At 44.8% G+C, this 19884-nt stretch overlaps 1 protein-coding gene across 5 annotated transcripts in view; it reads right to left on the bottom strand.

The window, feature by feature from the left end:
* LOC125763161 (PR domain zinc finger protein 1-like) overlaps positions 1 to 19884 on the bottom strand; it is a 195930-nt gene that overhangs the window by 22950 nt on the left and 153096 nt on the right. Inside the window, exons 1-2 of one of the 5 annotated variants that reach the window (XM_049426004.1) lie at positions 7655 to 7938; positions 6334 to 6813 (exon numbers count right to left, since the gene is read on the bottom strand). The exons of 1 other annotated variant lie outside the window; for it this stretch is intronic. The gene's annotated coding sequence lies outside the window, so the exon portion shown is untranslated. Of the gene's footprint in view, positions 1 to 6333; positions 6814 to 6879; positions 7611 to 7654; positions 7939 to 19884 lie in introns of those variants that run through there. 3 more of the 5 variants (XM_049426003.1, XM_049426006.1, XM_049426001.1) reach the window with 3 other exon arrangements.

Below are 19884 nucleotides of genomic sequence, written 5' to 3'. Positions count from 1 at the left end.
TAAAAATTATAAGATATCACATGTGACAAGCACCACAAAAATCCGCAGATAAGTAGCAATTCCTTTAATTCATTTGAAAAATGCGTATCAATACAGAAAGGAAATAGGTTAAGCATTTCCCCAATTTCTCCCTTTCCATGCCCCATTTCCCATTCTCTCCTATCACTAGCCCCTATTCAAACGAGGTCAAAAGTCATCTTTGGAATACAAAACTGGACAAACCACATGGCGCAAGATGTTTGGGATGTTTCCCCGATAGTACCAGTGGGTGGGTATGGGGTCGGCGGGTGTTGTTTGTATGGCGCGGAATAAAGCGGATTTTCTTGTCAAGCCGCATTTTCTTCCAACACACATACACACACTCGCATACACATTCAAAAAGACTCATCGGGTGGCAACCGGTTAGGACGAGAGCGTGTGCGCAAATGCGCGTTCTATTATATTTTCGCTTTCATCGCGGTAAATCGCAACCCACTCCCCGGTACAGTTGGGTGGCAGATAGTGCGGGATTACGGGAAAGATGCAATGAATGATGCAAACTATGCGCCAGTGTCTAACGGGATCGCATGCGAAATGTTTTCTACATTATCGCGACCGCGTGCTTCTTTTTTCGTTCTCTCTTTCTCTTCCTCTCCTTCCTTCAGCTATCCTATTGCTTTCCTTTTCTTCATCCGCGTGATCCTCTTTCGCGGCACGGGCCCGCTGTTAGTAGTGCTGTGTAGTGGTTGTTTTCATTACGCTCGACTTTGACCCAGCCTCGGACTTGGCTTTCACTATTTGTCGTACGCTAGGAAGCGAAGAGGTCTTTTGCTTTGAGTGTCGCAGATTCGATGTTACAGGCGTGCAATGACAATTTATACAAGCACAACAGTAAGTCTCCATTGCGTACGCGGCACCAACAATGCAATAAACCACAAGGACATCCGTTTTGTGCGTTCGTCCGCGTGTGTACCATTACCGGAGGCGTAGTATCGGTCGCGGGTTATGCTTCCTTCCTCCTTCAATGGTTAATAATTACAAGCCCCCGCACTGTTTGCCCTCGTTTGGTCACCGGCCGGATGAAAGCACTAAAAGCAAACCGCTCATAGCGCGCAACCAACCGAGGAGACACAAAGTTATCTAGTCTATAGTGGCGTATGGCGAAAAGTGACAAAAAACAGACATCACAAACCCAAATAAAACAGATTTTAAAATTTTAAAGTTGCAATCAAATGAATCGAAACGAAAACATCCACTCGTTTTAGGGGGCGCCTTTGAGAAGGCCAACCTTGACGCACCCTGGCGTGTGTTTTTTTTGTTGTTGTTGTTGTTTGGATTGATTTGATTTGGGCGGTGTTGCGGGGAAAGGTATAGTGCGGGAGGCTTAACCCCACCCAATCCAGCTAACCTAACCCACGTCCGGTCAAGGTTTTTCTGGTTCAAATGCCAATCCGTGGAGATCGGTCTGTTTCGCTACGCGTGTTGCGTTGTTGGCGCTTGAGACAACGGCTAGCTTAATCTCGATTAAAGTTGTTTGATTTTTTTGCAGCAGCTTGCAAATTCCTCCCTTACCTTAATTCCCCGTCTGCTGCCAGGAAGGTATTCGGGGTGATTGCGTTGTTTTTTTTTGTTGCTGCTTTATGCTGGACTAGTTTGCGGTTAGAGGATCAAAGTAAGATGGAGTTTCGAATCTTACAGTTGAGGATCAGTTAAAGCGGCGAGGTAGTGGGCTAGCAGCTCTGCTTTGTCACCAAACTGCCATGGAATGGTGTTCTGGACAGTATTCGCAAAGGACGAGTAGGTTGCTCGATTTTCTTGTCTTGTTTGCTTCATTCCGATTGTTTTTTTCCCACTCTTCCTAACGTTCGGATGTCAGCGAATCTGGGAGGATCGATTTTTGTGAAGAATCTTAATTAGTTTCAAATAAACTGCGCGTGTGACCTGAAACGAGTGTCGTGTCATGCGTGTATGTGCGTGAGTGCGGTCGTATCACGGCGTGGCGACGCACTTTTCATACCCTTTTTTGTTTTGCCGTTGCTCGAGGGTACGTGAGACTTTTCTCCACTCCGACTACAGTGTTTATGGCGAATAGAAGAAAACATGCAACGAGGCAAAAAGCGGTGTATGGGGTTTTCCAACCCAAGCTTCCGACCGATTTTTGAAGCACATGCATCCATTTAAAGGCACTTGGTAGACACTGTCGGCCAGCAAGTCTCACCACCAGCGTGACAAGGTAAATTTCATCCGCTACGAACGTTCTTCAGCCTCGCTGTACTTTTTCATTTGCTCTCCCAATCTCACTGGGCCATTTCTTCCTGCGGTCTCATTCAGGCCACAGTTTAAGACGGGAGGTCGTTTTTATGTTGGGTGCTTTCGATGATCTAAAACCATGAAAATGGAAATGAGCATTGGAATGAGGCACACTCGAGACTCTGTGCACGAGTTTAATTGCATGCCAACTGCTGTTGTTGCTGCTGGTGCTGCTTGTACTTGTGCCGCTGCTATCTGCTAGCAACTACCACCTTCACCTGCAATTGGGATGCAAAAGGGATGACTTGCGTGGGTGGGTCGGAGATGAGGTTCGGTAAAAGGGCCACCTCCCAGTGGTATTGATTCAAAAACAAAACAAAAACAAAAACGAGCAATGGCATGCAGGCCAACGATACTTCAGCCGAGGGGTGTCTCACGAATGGAAGCTCGAACGGTGGAAGCAACCCGTGAAGGAAATAGATCAAGTCCGCGTGATAAGCTTTCGAGCTAAGGCGAAGTGTGTTCGTGTATGTGTGTGTGTGTAGATCGGGAGGAAGTGAGAAGTGAAACAAAAGGGTATCAAACTGAAGAGCACATGGATGAAGGTGCCAGTGGGGTAAGTCCGAAAGCCTCAATGAATACTGGCCACCAGTTGGGTGGGAGATACCCGACAGTGCCGAGCCTGTAGAGTACTCATTTGGATGAAATTAAGCGGTGTTGAGATCATAAACAGCACCACTTCCATGCGGTTAGCGACGTACGCAAGGAATGGCTGGGCTCCCCTATGCCTTTACTGATGGCGCTGCCCGTGGAAGAAGAGGAATGAACACGTTTGATCGAAGAACACGACCACGGCACTGTGTCGCCTGGCCCCGTGTGCCAGCGAAAGAGGGCGAGAGTCTGTGAGTGCGCCGTTCCGTCAGAAGATGAGGAATTCGTGGCTTAAATTTCACGTTCAAAGGCAGGCAATATCGCTCCGTCATCGATCTATGTCGCTCAAAGCTGAAGATAATAGGACGAGCGTATGTATGACGATCGAGCGCACTGCAAAAGAAAGGAAGAGCGGGAGAATGAGGAAAGAAAAGCCGTGTAGAAAATGCATGCGGATGAGTTGGATTGAATTTAGATGCCGCTTTTCATAGTTTTCACCCTTCATCATTGTCGACCGAATCCGTCTCCCGTCGTTACTTTCCTCAACCGGTTTACGCCCCGGCTGAAATGGATTTCTTGCTGTTTTTTTGTTGTTCTCATAGATCCACCTACATTTTCCGCATAGCTTTTCGGTAAAAGATGTTTACCTTTTGTATGTAAGTCGAGGAAGACTACAATGGGAAGGGGAGGGAGTCGGGGGTGGAATGGGTGGAGGACGAGCAAAAGGAAACAATTCCGCCAAATGCACGATCGTGTCATAATGCGGATGAAAAGAACGGACGGGTTCGTCGCTTCAAGTCTTTCGTTTATCGCACAATCTCAGGCGTAAAATCCACACGAAGACTTTGGGTAGCTCATCTGAAAATAGAGGGAAATAAAGGCAACTAACCTATCGCCCGCGCACACACACATTCTTGTTTCGGGGATGTGCCGCAAATTTGCTGAAAAGAGGCTTAAGTCCGGGAGACTCGTGAAACTAGGTCAATCGGTGTCGGGTAACCCGGGAAGTGGAAAATTTTATTACAAAATAAAGAAACGCTTTATTGCTCTGAAATGGTGTTGGGTAGTGCTGCGTACGTTGTACCGTGTGATCTGGGAAAGAATTAGCTCAGTAATGGTGGCTTACGGGTGGTAGATGCTTAATGTTTAATAAAAAAGGCTAATTTCTTTTGCGACAGTGTGTTGGTACGGGAGCAATACCGAAGCATTAGAATTATGGTTTTTTGCTGTCCAATAGGAAAATAAAAACATTTCCATTTATCTTACGCCTCCGTTTATCCTGCTTCTTGAGAGCATGAAAAGCGAGAATCAAGGGCCAGAAAAGCTAGTTACAGATGAAAAGCGATTTGGAGCTTGCAAATCTGCACTGGAACATAGGCTCCGCAAGACCAAACTGTCCTAATCCCGTGAATGGGTTATAAAGTTGTTGTTTATGGCCTTGAACCAGGCATTGGTGCGCGAGATCAAGCTACCGTAAGGAACGCTTTGGATATGCCGGACCGATCCGACGTGCAGCCTTTACGTAGTTTCTCGCTCGAACTCAAGGTCTTCGTGCGCGAAAGACGTCCGACAGACAGTGAAATTAATCGATAGCATTACGTCCCGGTAACTGCTCGGAAAAATAAACGCAATGTAAACTCGTAAGCGCACAGCATCATACCACTACCAACAACTCTTCGCCATGATCGTTGGAGAACTAGTTGAACTAGTTCCGCTTTGCTTCTTCGTTTTTAGTTCTCCCTGCACGGTTCGAGCACTCGAACGTGGTTCTGCACGGAGTGGGATCTTTTGACACGATCTTGCCGCGTGGCCTTGTGCTTAACGAAGAAATAGGTTACAATTGACATGGTGCACCCTTCATCTAGAACCTTCCCGGCTTTGTGCGGGAAGCTGCAGGAAAGGAAAACCATCATCTCCTCTGCTCCATTTGACATTACCCCGTTGTGGTTGCTCGCCTTGAAGGATGTGTCAGATCGGTTAGCATGGTATCCTTGACTTTTCAACGACATTTTTACCCACTGTACAGGATCGCGCGAAACAAAGTGTTGCGCGAGGATAAACTTTTTGATTCTTTTATAGAATTACGGACACAGCTTCAGGTATTAACATTATGTTGATAAATAATAATTGAATCTTATGACGGGCTTAGCGGCCAATAAAATCTTTTACCCTTCACACAAGATAATGATTTGTTTCACGGGAAAATGGATGTGTCCACACTATTAATTTAATTTTTAAAAAATACCCTCAATACAAAATTGGTTTTATCTTGTAACCACGTGCAAATGTTTGAAAATTGAATGATAACTCATTTGATAAATTATTGACTTTAAATCGCTTTACAGTTTACAGCCATGTTTTAGATCGTTCGAAGTCCAATATGATCGTTTAATTTTCTACACAAAATTAAACATAACTTAAAAAAGCTGTTGACATATCGTGGTGAAATAATAAATGAGGGTTTCAAAAGTGATTCCGAAACAAAAGCAAAATCCCAAGTCATATACACTCCCCTACGAACCAAAGCTAAGGGTCTCACGCATAAGAGGATCTCGAAGAAATGGGAGAAAGAAAGCTAAAAGAAAGTCACAGCAGTCACTCTTGATAACTATTGGCAAGCCTAATCTCATTGGGCTCCCCTGTTCCCGGATTGGACGGTTTTCCTCTTTTCCCCTTGCTTAACCCCTTTGGTATTGCACACTTTTGGCCTTTTGTCCCCTTGGCTAGACACAACGCTGGAGGAGGCGGGAACAAAACAATAATAACCACAATCATTCAAATAATAACATCCATTATTCGAAGTTGCTGACCGTCATTCGGGCTGCCGGTTCAGATGAGAGATTGGAAGGTAGTGCCGATCCGCGACAAACACTATCAGCGTGTCCCGATAATGACTGAGCGCAAATGTGTATTTGTGTGCGATGAACATGCCGCTAGAAAATTCATTTAATTTGGCAATCGAATTTTCATAGCCATCACGCTGCTGCTCAGAAGCGTATTAGAAACCATGTTAGAGGACGTCCGAACTGGACTAGTTAATTGGCCAGCGCGCCAAGGGGGAGTGCAAGGGTCACGATGTCTCGCTGAGCTTGCGCTCAACCCTCCTATCGGGAGCTCCATTTCTTTTAAATCCACCAAGGAAGTCAGCTCGATTGGGCTCTTTGGTGTCAGCTCCGGTTTCAAAATGAGCTTTGCGAAAGGTTAACGCGAAGGTTAATCGAAAATAAAGCTCCGAAATTGACTTTCTTTGTTTTGTCGCACAAGATCGACACCGAACGGCTTTTTTGCCCTTCCATCGAGTGAGCTTCCGCTTTATGTCGAGTTGTCTTAATTGCAGTAACTTTGGGATGAACTTAAAAAACATTGATAGGTTCAGTTAGTGGGAGTTGGTTTTGAAAGAAAGGAGTCAGTTATCGCAACAACCTTCAAAAACGTCAAACTTGCTATACTTACATGAATCTGCCAAACGTAAGTCGGTGAAATCGTGATGAAACAAATATTGCCTTATTAACAATTGTCACTACACATAAGCGCTCGTAAATGGCTCCTCTCAACCTCGCACTTATTTCACGCCAGGTGTGGAGGTTTCCAAAATATCACCAATTAATAATCACAATCATGAAACAACTTAGTAATGTCGACTTTACACACGCTTTGCCAGCAAACGTGCAGCAAGCAAAAGCCTGCAACCAAGCGCGTGCGTTTTGTGTTTGTTTTACTTCACTTTCTTCCCCGTTGCGGCACTGGGTGGTAGATGCACTGCACCATGCTAACCGTGCTTTTGTCAAACATTTTTATTTTGTACTTCAGTCGCGTGGAGCATCGGGAACGTAAGAGTGGCAGGTTGGGGAAATTGTCACAAAATCAAACAAAGATAAATAAAAGCACTCGCCACGGGAACTAAACCGCATCATCCGTAACCGACACATGAAACTAAGAGAAAAAGAGAAGTAAAAAAAACATCACAATTTGCACATAGAGACACACGCACACACATACGCGCACAAAATATTTCAGTGAAAGCACACACTGGCGCATTCGTCACGCCCCAGGATAATCAATTCATAGACTGACGCTTCCGAGGCTTCGCGTTGCGTTGCGATCGGTTGGATTTTGCCTTGTCTATCGATCGATCTATCATTCACCGTTGTCCGTTTCACTCTCGTGCTCCTTCGCTCGCGATGTTTCTCGTTTTCCTTTTTCTCTCGTCATTTGATTCACTTTTTTGCGCTCCACCATATCACTCTAAACACCGTGCTGTCAGCCTCGTAGTTTACACATGCCGCAGCATATTTTGTATTCCAATTTTTTGTTCTCTTTGACTTAACCTTATTCCTCCTGTCCTATTCTTCGTTGGATGATAAGATAGAGAAACAAGAACTAAAAAGAATTTCCACTAGCATTTTTTTGTCGTTTGCAAGCTGTGCGTCGTTGTCCTGCACATTCGAAAGATCACTGAGGTGTTTGAATATAGCTGTCACCTTTGTTTAAAGTTGCTATGTGTGTGTGTGTTTTTTGTGATGTTATGAACTTTGGGAAAGATCGATCTGCTTCCTTATTTGAACATTGACACTGCACGCACGGCATCAGCGCACCAAATTAGCACCAGCATCTAACGAGATCGCTTTCGAATTAGCACGTCAGTATTTCGTTGGCGAGTGTATTTTGCTGTGCGAAACCGCGCACAGAACGTCACCGCCGTAGTGCTGCGCACCTAATTCGCCTGACCACACGCAACGTCACACATACGCGACTTACGACTAGGAAAACGTACCGACGTTATGTCGACATTGGTACCTCTCTAGACCGACTGACCGAGTAATACAGTATTTCTTAGATCACAACCGAAGCCGTTGCTCGCGGAGGCCCCCATCGCCGTCGTCGTGGTTGTCTGATCGGGTTCGTTTTCTTCTAGCCTTTCCTTTCTTCTTCGGGTTGCACAGCACTCCATCAGCACCCCATTCCCAGACCACCCTCGCACTCGAATTGATCTCGGTCGCGGTGGGGAACCGGCTCCGGCCTATATGTTTTCGCCGTACCCGGTTCACGGACTGATCTACTCTCTGCACACGATCATCGGATGCTCATTGCTGTGTCGTAGATGCCGTTAAACGGATGGATCACTGTACAATCACTCGCGACACTCACAGGCTCTCGATTCTCTCTCGCTCATATTTGGGAAAACGATTGAGAGGCAGGGTCGCTTCTAGAGAGCGAGATCGAGCGAGAGAGAAAAAAGAGAGCTTTTACCAGCTAAACAGTAGACTTCAACGTACGAGCTGAAAGGGAACTCGAGTTCGCAAGAAAACGACTAAAGCTTTTTGTAGATCGCGATATCGGCTGGATAATAATACTGGAGGGAAGCTGTGTGTAGAACCCACTGCGCAATCGAGCAGAACGAACCACGGAAGGAAGGGACAGGTCACAGGCACTCGAACACCTACGGATAGCAGCACAAATGCTAATAGCACACTCGCGCGGTATACACCGTTTGAACGGACGAACCGGACGGAGCTCTACTGACTGACTGACTGACTGACTGGCTCGGTTGGCGCGTCCCAGCGACTAACGGTTGTTGTTGTACGGAAGACGGTGCTGGTCGTTTTGCTCTCCTCTATTCGCGTTCGCCCTATTCTTAGCGTATAGATGATCACGGCGACCTCTAAGCACGGGCCCTCGACGTGTGGTGCTCTGATCGTTGCGTTGGAGTTTTCGGTGTAATTTGCGCTCTGGTGACGGGATGGATGAGTTTGTGTTTTGTTTCTTGCTCGTAGCAAAAGGAACTGCTCTTACAATAAACTAAACGGAACATGTGTTCGATCCGAATGAAATATTAAAACATAGATTTTTATGTTTTTACATGTTTTAATAAAGCTTCGGTTGTTTCAATAAGTTTGACGACATCATTTAAAAAAATCAGAAAACATCCTAGAGAATTTTGTTTCTGTGCCAAGCGTAAAAGCGATGTTCTGTTGGTTGAAAGCTTTTCTTTGAACGGCATACGTTTGGTAAAACAACTCCAGTGTTCGCATCTCGCTCCTAGCTATCCACTACCATCGATGGATATGTAATCAAAGGGCATCAAAATGGTACAATGATTTATTGCCCAACAATTCAACAGAAAGGTGACCATTTCTGGAACTAAAATTCATTGGCGGTGTTCCAGGCTGGCAATGCTGCGATCGGTTTCGGAGTAGCTTTTACGAGATCACGGATGGTGTGTGGAAACCCGTCCTAAGTGTGAATATACGACGTGAGAAGTGTTATCAGGTGAGCCATAAATTCATTTTTCAAATATGATGTCTTCTTCGGAGCTATGATCCTCGGGAGATGAATCTTTCATCCCGCCCCGTTGTTGTCTCAATCACAGGAAGAAACACTTTGGTCGTGCCCACGTTTTTAACGCGTTTCGGAAGGATCTGCACACGAGCTTCAAGGATGGTTTTTTTGTTGCGATGTTTGAACAAAATGTTTCAAGGCACAGAGGGAAGGAAGCGAGAGGAAAATATACCGAGAGTAGCCGTAATGATTGACGATGGCGTGAAGTAATTTGTGTAATTTATGAAGGAAGGTGGGGGTTTCGTTCGCAGGGTGTGTTATCGGCACATAGTGCTTTTTTTGAAATTTGAAAGAGGAACGAGCAACAAATTTAGCGCAAAGTAAAGTTCTCAGAATATGACAACGGTGAAAGATTGATTGCGTTCGGCTACAGTTCAAGGCTCGAAGATATTCTTTGCCGCAAGGATGCCATGGTGTCCTTACAGACACTGAGAAGGCAACCACAGCATGCGTTTGAGCTCAGAGGCAACCGGTAGAAATGGGTTTTTTTTTACGTTGTAAATCGGTTCGCAATCGAAGTTTGTATGATTTATTGGAACGTTCAGCTTAGTATAAATCAAGTAATTATTTAATTTTTCAGTGTCAGTATTGTTTAACAAAGCTTGACATTATGAGATCTTTATTAACGGTCGGCATTGCACTGTAATTGCAATGTTTCATTGAAAATATCGTGAGCCAAAATACAAGCGTGTTTACATTGTTGCTACATTACTTTGGATTCTGGAACTTCAGAACACTGTTAGCTTTTTTGTGATAGAATTTTTTGTTTGTAAAACAATGTGCTAGGTTATCATATCACATAAGCAAAAGTTCCCCAGGAAAGGTTTACAACTGTTTTCAGTTGCAGACACACTGGGTACTGTGTAGTGTGAAAAGGCGAGCTCAAATTTACCATAATAAGACACCGACTACCAATTACGTCTGGAGGAGGTATAAAAAAAGTAAAAATAACGCTCTACCTGCTGCCAGCTCGTCGTCAGTAAGACACGTTTGATAAAATGTACCCTTTGCATTTTTGTGGCATTAAGGCATTGCATGCAAGCGTCACTTGCGCGTAAGTACATAGCGTTTGCTATGGTCACGGCTCAGGTCAGAAACGTCAACAGGCAGGTGGTTTCTGCGTCATACCGGTGGTTCGGCACTGTTGCGTGCTGGGCGGCCGCTTCACTTCAGCGGAACTGCACCGAAGGTTGAAGTCCTTGTCAAAAGTCCACGCCGGGACATGCAAATCGGCGAGGTGTCTTGATCCCACCGTGATCCGACGAAAACCGACCAAAAAGTGTAATATAATTGCAACCAATTACTCAAACTCGACAAAGAATGCCGCAGCGGGTAAATTATACCACACTGAAGTGAGTATCCTTCGGGGGTCGAAAACACTGTCGGAGGAGGTAAATCCGTTAAGCTGTTGCTTAGCAGAAAGATCGACGAAGAAAGTGAAAAAACGAGAAGTCGCTGGTAGTGGTGTGTAGTCGGCCAAATTAAAACGCTCACGAAAGGGATGTTCGTCGATCGTCCGATATTGGTAAATATTTTGGGTGTCTGACCTCGGTCGGGTTTTGTTTTGTTTTCGGCCTTTTGCTGTGCGTAATCTATGGTTAAGGGGAAATTATTTCTGACAATTGCTGCAGGACAGATTAAAAGACGAACGGACGCGCGAAACGCTTGCGCCTCACACTTTCTGGATCGGATCTGGATTTTTTTGCCGATGAGGTAGCTGGTAGACGAGTATAGTAATGACCAGGTTTCGCCAGGGGACTGGCAAAGAGCTGCAGTTTAATGAGTCGTTTAATTTTGACCCAATGGGTATGTAAATTTCACACATTGACCTCCCGCGTTGACGGTTCGGCCCAAACTGCTGACGGTGTGTCAAAGGTCTGCGCACTTGAATCGTGACAATACACGGAGCCAAAGGCAGCAGCTCCAGTCCTCTGCGCTTGTTATGCCGAGTATGTGACTGCGGAGGTGGCAACTTTTGGAGGACTTTCTGCCAGACCACCATCGACGATGACGAGCGGTGACCAAGACCTGTCAATACGAGCAGAATTCCCGCGAAAGTGTCACGTCGGAACTGAGTGGGATTAGGAGTGTCGAGAGCCTGTGGAGATCTCTCGTGCGGCAGTCACTTGACACGAATGTCGTTCGTTTTCGGGATTATGGAGTGGATAACGAAGATTCCGTTTGGCTAGATTTCGGAGGGCCAAAACCATGCTAGACCGGGATTGTACCGATTGAAATGAGTCAGCTTCGGATGATTAAACATTCGAATGTCGTAAATCGATTAGGATGTTTGTGCTGCGATTCGTTTCGTGCGACAATTACCGTGTTCACTTAACGCTCGATCTAGATGATCGTGTGTGATCTGGCGGTACGACTGACGAAACTTTCGTTCGGCGGCGATTGTTTGAACGGAGTGCTGCGATGAAGATTTGTCGATGGATCGTCGGTGTTTGGTGCCGGCCGCTTGACGAACACATCGATCGATCGATCATACTTGACTTCTGTCGATCCCTGTTTGTCGATGGATTTTGTGGCGCACCTTCGACCATTAATCTGCATCTGCAGAGCGACCTGGGCTGGGCTGTGAGGTTTACGAATCGTTCTCGCACTGGTTTCGCCAATGCGTTCGCCTTTTACGGCGATCATCGATCATCAGCTGCAACTGCAGCGCAGCTGCTGTGGTGCCGGCTCAAACACGGCCGCCGAACGTAGGACGTGATCTGAGTGGTCTGATAGCGCGTTGACGGCTCGACAAAATATTTGACAAATTCTCTGTCCTGCGAATATTCATCTCTTTTATTAAGACGATTGCAGGGTCGCCGAGAAGAATATAAAAGCAAATATTACAGAATGAACTGGACTCCGAGAGATAACTAATGAATGTATCAGAATCATATTTGTTATTAACATGACAAGTCGCTATCGAAGCTGCGGGAGGTGCTGAGCAGTTTAACAGGATTATTGAACGAGACGACTTTGTATGATTGTGAGTTGATAGTAACGAACTTCGTTGGAGATAAATTACGTTGCAAAAAAAAAGAAAGCAACTTGATAATCAACACTAAAAGTTTATTGTCGGTCATTCGTGTATTGCTGTCTCCACGGTTGTAATAAATATGATGAGTTTTTTATTGATAAATTACAGTGTCTCCAAAGCCAATTTGATCAATTACAAGGTTTCAGATGGCTTTTGACACACCATTTTTAGGTACAAAGCACTAAAACTGGCTTGCCTTGTGGAATGCATTGGCAATAGCTTGTTGATGTCTATAATTTCACACAAAATATTACCAAGGAAGACTCACAGGGTAGAATGTTTTTTTTTGCGCAGCGTTCTTCTTTTAGAAGTGAATATCTGCAACGTCGATGTTTTCACTCGGAACTGCATGATGCGGAAGACCGTAGCCACTTCGCCAGTACAGCCGTTTATTTGCATAAAACCAACATCATTACGCTAATTACTGCTATCCGGTGTCGAAGTCCGACCTGCTTTAGATGAGCGATGAGATTTTTAATAATAATAAAACAGATTCAAAATATTATAAAAACTGTACACTCACACAAACGAAATAGTGTGACGGTGGTAAAGGTTTCGCTTGCTAGTGAGCGCGGCAGCACTGTAATCAAATATCGACTGTCCATGGAACCTTTGATTAAATGACCCTACAGCATGGAAATGGTATCAACTTTTCAACGCCATCACTGAAGCACCGCTTGAAAAGTTTCACGGTAGAGTTATTTAAGGGAGTGAAAAAATGTGGCAGCTTCCAGGGCGCCACTGGGTCGTCGGGCACGATTTTAAACCATGGCAAAGAGGAGGGGAAGCTATTCGCCCCTAGGGGGCGAAAACATTTCGATCTACCAGAACCGGCGGGAAGGTACTTGAACGGTTGCTAAAGGGCCGGATGATCATCATCAGTGCACGAGTAAAACTGCAACGCTGGATGAGAAAGGGAACCCCAAATGCGTCTGGTCTAAGCAGCAGTTCTGAGTTCGGTGGTGAGTTTGGAGTTTCTGGAAGAAATCGTCGGGAAGGCACATCGGTTTAATGACTTAATAAGTGGCTCCAGCAACCGTCGGACACAGGTGAGAGATAATGCGAGGGAGTGAGCGCAGGTGCGACGAAGAATTGTGCGAAAAAATCGATTATCGATCGTGGTCATGCCATGCACCGGACAGACTCTGCCAAATTTTCTTCGTTGCAGTCTACTTGGAATGAAGAAAGCCCGGCCGGTTGGGAAGGTCTAAAGACGTGTAATATCGATTTAAAATAATTTGTTCTCGTTTACGGATACGTTGATTGTATGGATCAAAAGTAAAAGAATATTATGAAAGGAAAAACGATGATGTTCGTACATGTTGCTCCAGAGTTAGGGCGGCAGATTCTAAATGTTGTCTTGCTGAAGATACGACTTTGACGCTTTCCGCAACATTGGCTGGAATCGATTGCAGTTAGATTATCGCTGTAATCAATGCTACGAGTTGAAAAACCCGTTTCAAAACTGGAATACGTTCCCAAAGGTGAAACAAATGAATTATGATGGATTTGTGGCACGTTGTGCAGTGTAATACAGTTCTTTATGTTGCATGTGGAACCGCAATCAGGCACCCATGCAATTCGCAACATGTTTATCACTCTGCATTTGAGTGTTATCTAGATGTTTACGAACCCGATCATTAGCCATCTAGCAGCCAATTTATTTTACTTCTTTTATGGCGAAAACAACCAACTTGTCCGAATGTGTTCATCGTCCGTTCGAGGTCAGATGGACTGTTCCCTGGACTCTGCTTGACCTCGGACTCGGAAAGTGACCATCACAGCGGAGCACCATTTAATCCATCGTCAGGATAGGAGAAATAGTGGCCAAAGTGCATGGCCTATCCGCTTTCGTCGCTTTTTGCATCCAGCGATGACAGGCAGCGTACACACGGGGCACGTGATTTGATTAAGATAATTGGCAACGCGTATGGTCCACCGTGTGTCGGAACGCCCGGTGCGATGGCGGATTTATGCGGAGAAATATATGCATTCAATTAGCCTTAGCGCCTTGCACAATTTGTTTTCCTTTTCGACTCATCGTACCACGTCCCGTAGCGGTCCCTTCGGGTGACTTCGCTGGACAACGGTCCCAACTCTTCACGGGTACAATCACCTGTTTGTTTATAGCGCCAGCCGGACAAAGGTTAAGTAAACTGACACCGAGGATCGTCTGTACTGGGCACACACAGACTGGGCAAACGCGTCTCGGAATGGCTTATCGAGTGGTGAGAATTTCTCGCAGTAATAATCGAATCGTTAAGCAAACATACGTGCACGCATGGGCTTCGAACGGTGCAAGCGGATGAGCATGCACAAGATTCTCTAATAGTGAAAATGATTGGGTGATAATCGAATCGTCATACTTTTGTATCCTTGTGCATTCGCACCCAGGACGACGAGTTTGCGACTGTGGCAGGGTTGATGCGCAACAGCATAGTTGATGGGAAACGAAACCGCGATTCGCAGTGCCAAATGCGCTCAGCCGTGTATGTGGCAATAATCATAAACGAGAATTTCTGTAATTTTGTGCAATAAAATAAAGATACGCTGTTCGGGGAGTTTATTTGCGAAGTATCTGCTATGTATGCGAATTCTGTCGGAGCCGGCAGGATGCAGTTGAAACACGATTCAAAGCTTTGGTCGATAATATCCCTGCGTCCGACATGAGCGAGCCACGAACCGCATGAGGATCGGAACGGTAAGCGATGAGTTCTTATTACCGGCATTTTATGCATTTGCGAATACGAATGTTTGATGAAATTGGGATGGAATTTATCTCTCAATTCCTTGGGTGCGCACTGGCCACTCTCACAATGCACATTGCGCGACGGTGGAACATTTCGACAATTCATTTTGGAAGATTTTATGACCCATGGCGGCCTCGAACGTCTCCGCAAATGTGGTTTCCTTGCGGTAGTTTTAAAAGTTAAAAAAAAGTGCTAAGTAGAGGCTTTGATGGTTGTGCCGTGCATGCCAGTAGAGGTCGTTTTCACTGCCGTTGCTGCAAACCCTTCGGAATGATGGAAAATCGATAAAATTTTATTGTCCTCCGAATAAGCCCGAAGCGCTCGCGATGTCATTCGTTCTCAATGGATGAAATTCATCGTCCGAAAATCGGTATCCACTATCGAATCGTTATTTAAGCGGCGTTTTAACAGGTCACTGGGTATGGCCTAAACGCGTCGGTTGATTTTTGAAAATGGTTGAAAATTAGGAACTGTACACACATCTTCCGCGGTGAGACAACGAATGGTGGAGGTTGTTATGTCGGCAAAGATGAACCATGCTACGATGCGTATCGTGTGCGGATACGCATTTCCTGGGCCACGGTCTGCACGACTACTGCCACTACGTACAGCCCTAAATCTAGCATTACCATCATTTGGACGATTCCGATGCACTGTGTTATTGGCGTCTGAATTGGAAATGCAATTTATTTTCATCGCCTGATCGCGTTTGGTGCGTCCATAAAGTATGATTTATTACAAGGTTCTTCTCGGTGGCATTTATTGATTTCTGGTGTTATTTCTGGCGGACCCAGGTTAATGTAGTGTCGATACCGAGGTCATCATTGAAGACCGACAGAGTGTTTGTGTGTGTGCGTCCGTGTGTGTGTACGTGTACGATCAAATGTAGCTCCAACGTCCGAACGATGGTGACAAGCGGGTGCGTTGGTGCGCTTTCTTCGATGGACGTGAGCGAAGGTAAAAGAAACGATCAGCAATCGTCAAGATACAGATCGACAGAGACCTTTTAATGGGTTTTCAGTTTCGATACCGGGTGCATGCATCGCGACGACTGCATCCCGTCTAATTGGGTTGGGTGGTGAATTTTTGTTGTTTTTTGCACGGAAACTCGTTTTACCACTCTATTCCGCACGGTCTACCCTGCCGACCATTCCACGTCGGCCATCGACATGTACCAATTTGGACCATTGCGTCCTCCGCACAGACTACGCCCGTATCCGTCCGTCGGAAGCTCGTAAAGTGTAGCATTTTAGGTTCTGTTCGATTTCATTCACCATAAAACGCCAAACGGATCGAACAACGAACCGATCCGCCCGGGGAGCAATATCATCAACGTCATCATCCTGATGGTTTCGTACGATGCGGAACCGGTACAGTCACTTAGTCCCGAAAATCATCGTTGAAGATTACGCGTCGCTCATGTGCGGATCTTGTTAAAAATCTTGTCAAACTGGCCGCTGATCGGTTGCATTGCGTATGTGATTTTAGTAGCTTGTTGATTCGGGTGATTTTTCGTTGTGTTTTGCATCGTTCTACAATGGGAAAAGTTGTTGGAATGTGCTCAAGTGTATGGCTTTATCCATAAAATATGAAATGAATTTCGATCAACGAAATGCAAGGATTGAATTGTGTTTCGCGTTGTAACATAACATGAACAACACTACACTTTTCAAAACCTACCGCGACATTTCAAAGATAACGTAAATATAAATATTTTGTTTCTTGCTCTACACTTATTGATATTGTCAGCTAATGGTTTGTGGAATAACTTTAGCCTATACATACAAAAAAAAAATCGACGCATTTTCACAATACAAAAATGTTTGTTTTACGTTTTAAAGAAAAATCATTATTTTCGACATACCGTAACAGTAACAGTAGTAGTAAATATAATGCGGTTATATTTTCGTTTGACAGGATATGTTCACCGAATATCGCTATCGTGTTGTGATATTTTCATGTTTCTTGTGAGATTATCATTCCATGTCCCTGCTGCTTTCTCTCGTCTTCCCATGAAACAGCTGAGGCGGAGCCAGCACCGACGACTAGCAGGACAACTTATCGTCGAATGTCGGTGCGTTCACGGTTTCGCATGAGTAATGACCTGCCGGTGAACCTGCAGCCTCTTTTGCCCGACGACCGATTGGTCCGCGATGAGTTCGTTCTCGCGCATGTCGTTGCGTGTTTTGTACTATTTTTGTTGTTGTCGTTTTCAAGCAGTTGTTGCTGCACATTTTACGGCTTCTGACACGTCCAAAAGTGCTGGCGACGAATTTCGGTTGCATATGACGGGACCGATCGAGGAACGCACACGACATGGGTTGGAAGAAATAAAAACGCACGATGCATCGCCAAGAGGACGTACTTAAGGGTTTCGTTTATTTTGGAGTGTATCGTCTTTTTTGTGCGTTGTTGTTGGCTGGTGCAGTCTGGGCAGAGGGGAAAAAGTTCGACTGTCGCCTGTTCGTCGTCTGCAAAGCATTCGGCAGTTTTCTCTCCGCGGTCACCAGGCGTGTTCCTTAGCGTGGGCCAAATTACGTGTGAACAATGGCAGTCCATCGTGATTGGTCCAGGATGTGGTGAAGTTCCTTTTTTTTCGCGTTTCATCTTTCCCGGCAGTGCTGCTGCTGTGCGGTATGCAGCTCGGTTGTGATATTGTTCCTTTTTGCCTTTTTGGGGCTTGTGAGATTTTGTTTTCCGTTTTCTGCTGTTTTCCATCACGGGAGATGGAAGTTTTCTGTTGCGATTTTTTCTATAAACGTTCGCAACAAAAAAATGGGGGAAAGTTGCAATTGTGTTTGGGGTTCGTGTTTCTTTTCGAATCGTCCTGCGATTGTTTGGCGCTGGTGGTAAATTTCGAAAAGTTGACCAATACATTTTACGCTTAATGTCGTTAACTTAAAGACGAATACATGCTGGCATTGCTACGGTAGCAAAGGAGGGTTGCATGCGGTATGAGAGTTTTCCTTAAAGTAGGACACCTCCTGATAGGACTTTTTGGTGAGGGGGAGAATTTTGCGACAGCGCTACCGCAGATGACCATGGTTGGTTGGTTGGGCTGGGTGTGTACAGATTTTTTAGTATATAATTGTATCAGACATAAGGGACATTAATTAACGAGGTGCTTTTGATAGCGGTGTTTTGTGTGAAAAGCGCACGGTAATAATTTTACCCCAAATTGCCAAGTTTCGTTGCATTTCGTAAGTGTTTCGAAAATCCTTTCTCTTCATTACGCTTGCATGAATCCATCCACTGCCGGAACACGTGTTGGAAAATAATAAAAATGATTTGTAATTAAAATCAACCTGAGAATCTTTCGCCCGCTTGACATCTTTCTCTCTGTTTTAATGATATTAAAAGAACAGCAAAACGCGCACAGCCATAAGTAATGGTTGAAATAATTTGCTATAAATGAAACGATTTCCCTTTCTTCGAGAAGGTCGGATAATTTCTGAACGTCTTGGGGAGCCATCGCATTCAATTCGGCTACAGATTCCCGAAAAAATAAGCATCCAGTCGTAAAGAGAGTTAAAAATGTAAGCTTTTATAGAAGCAGTAATGTAGTGGATTTTATGAATTTTTAACAGATCGCATCGTAGGACCTTTGGCGTATGTGCAAATGAAATGCAAATGATGTGTGCGAAAGAATCCTCGGCATGGGAATGGAGTTCAATGGTGCATGTGTGCACTTTGCGGCCGAGAGTTCGAGTCTGTGTGTGTGTTCATGTGTTTACCACGATACACTTTCCTTCGTAGCTGATCAAAGTTTTTAATGAAGTGTTATTTTACGAGACAACTAACCAGCTATGAAGCGATGGACGTGCAAAAGGTTTCCCCACTTTTCGCTTTGGTTGAGATGGCTTTCTTAATTCCATCGTCAATACAGGGATGCGATAAAGAACGGTACGGAATTGGACCTGCCAGTTGTCTGTGCGATTGGTTTGCGCTTTTATGGTATTAATAATTATCCCAGGTCATGCCGGCAGGGAAGATACTACCGATGGGGTAACACACCGGGATCCATCTTCGGGGTTGCAAAAAAAAAAATGACACGGTGTCCTGACCTCCTACAAATGTACGCCGCAAGGAGAAATGGTTCGGCAAACTTTCTGTTCGCTGGTTCACAGTCGATCAATGAGAGCTGTAAAGACAAAAAAAGCTTTCTGGAGCGTATTCGGGCACTGTTCGCTCCTTGATTGAAAATGGCTATAAATGGATTAGCGTTTAATAATGCCTAAAATTGTGCAATGCAGCCACGGGAAGCGAACGGCGATTCGTGGCATATTTTGCGGTTCGTCAGACATTGGTCGGATGTGGTGCGAAATCGTTTGGAAGCAAAAACGAATTATGATGACGATCGGTGTTGTAGCGTACGAAACCGGTTTCGACATTTTGCGACAAAAATTGATGCCGAAATGTTGAGTGCTGTGCAAAAAGTGGTCGAATTTTATTGTATATAAAGATATTAACATTTAAATATTGAATACACATATTAGCAGAAGTGGAGTAACTCTCCAAATGCATGTTATAACGGAGAACAGAAAAAAATAGCAACAACGACAAACCAGTTGGTATAATCGGCTTTTTTTATAGCGAACTGCACAAAGTGCATTTGGGGTGAGTTGAATTTGAGTGTTTTTTTTCTTCTTTTAGTTTCACTGCTGCCTACAATAGAGCGTCCTTTAGCGTGAAACCTTCCTTTGATTATCGTAAAAGTGGCCATTTAACTGGAGTTTGCTTTTGTGCTAAATAGAGGTGCGCGGTTTTTTGAGTCGTTGCTTTTGCCTTCTTCAGTTTATGACTCTTATGGAGCCGATTGTTGAGGATTTCTTAAATTTGGTAAAAATTTATCGATTTTTCTTTTTTTTTGTTTACGTT

The sequence above is a fragment of the Anopheles funestus genome, chromosome 2RL (assembly GCF_943734845.2).
Source record: "Anopheles funestus chromosome 2RL, idAnoFuneDA-416_04, whole genome shotgun sequence".
NCBI lineage: Eukaryota > Metazoa > Arthropoda > Insecta > Diptera > Culicidae > Anopheles > Anopheles funestus.
Note: the sequence above shows the minus strand (reverse complement) of the source record. Positions and strands in the feature narration are given on the sequence as shown.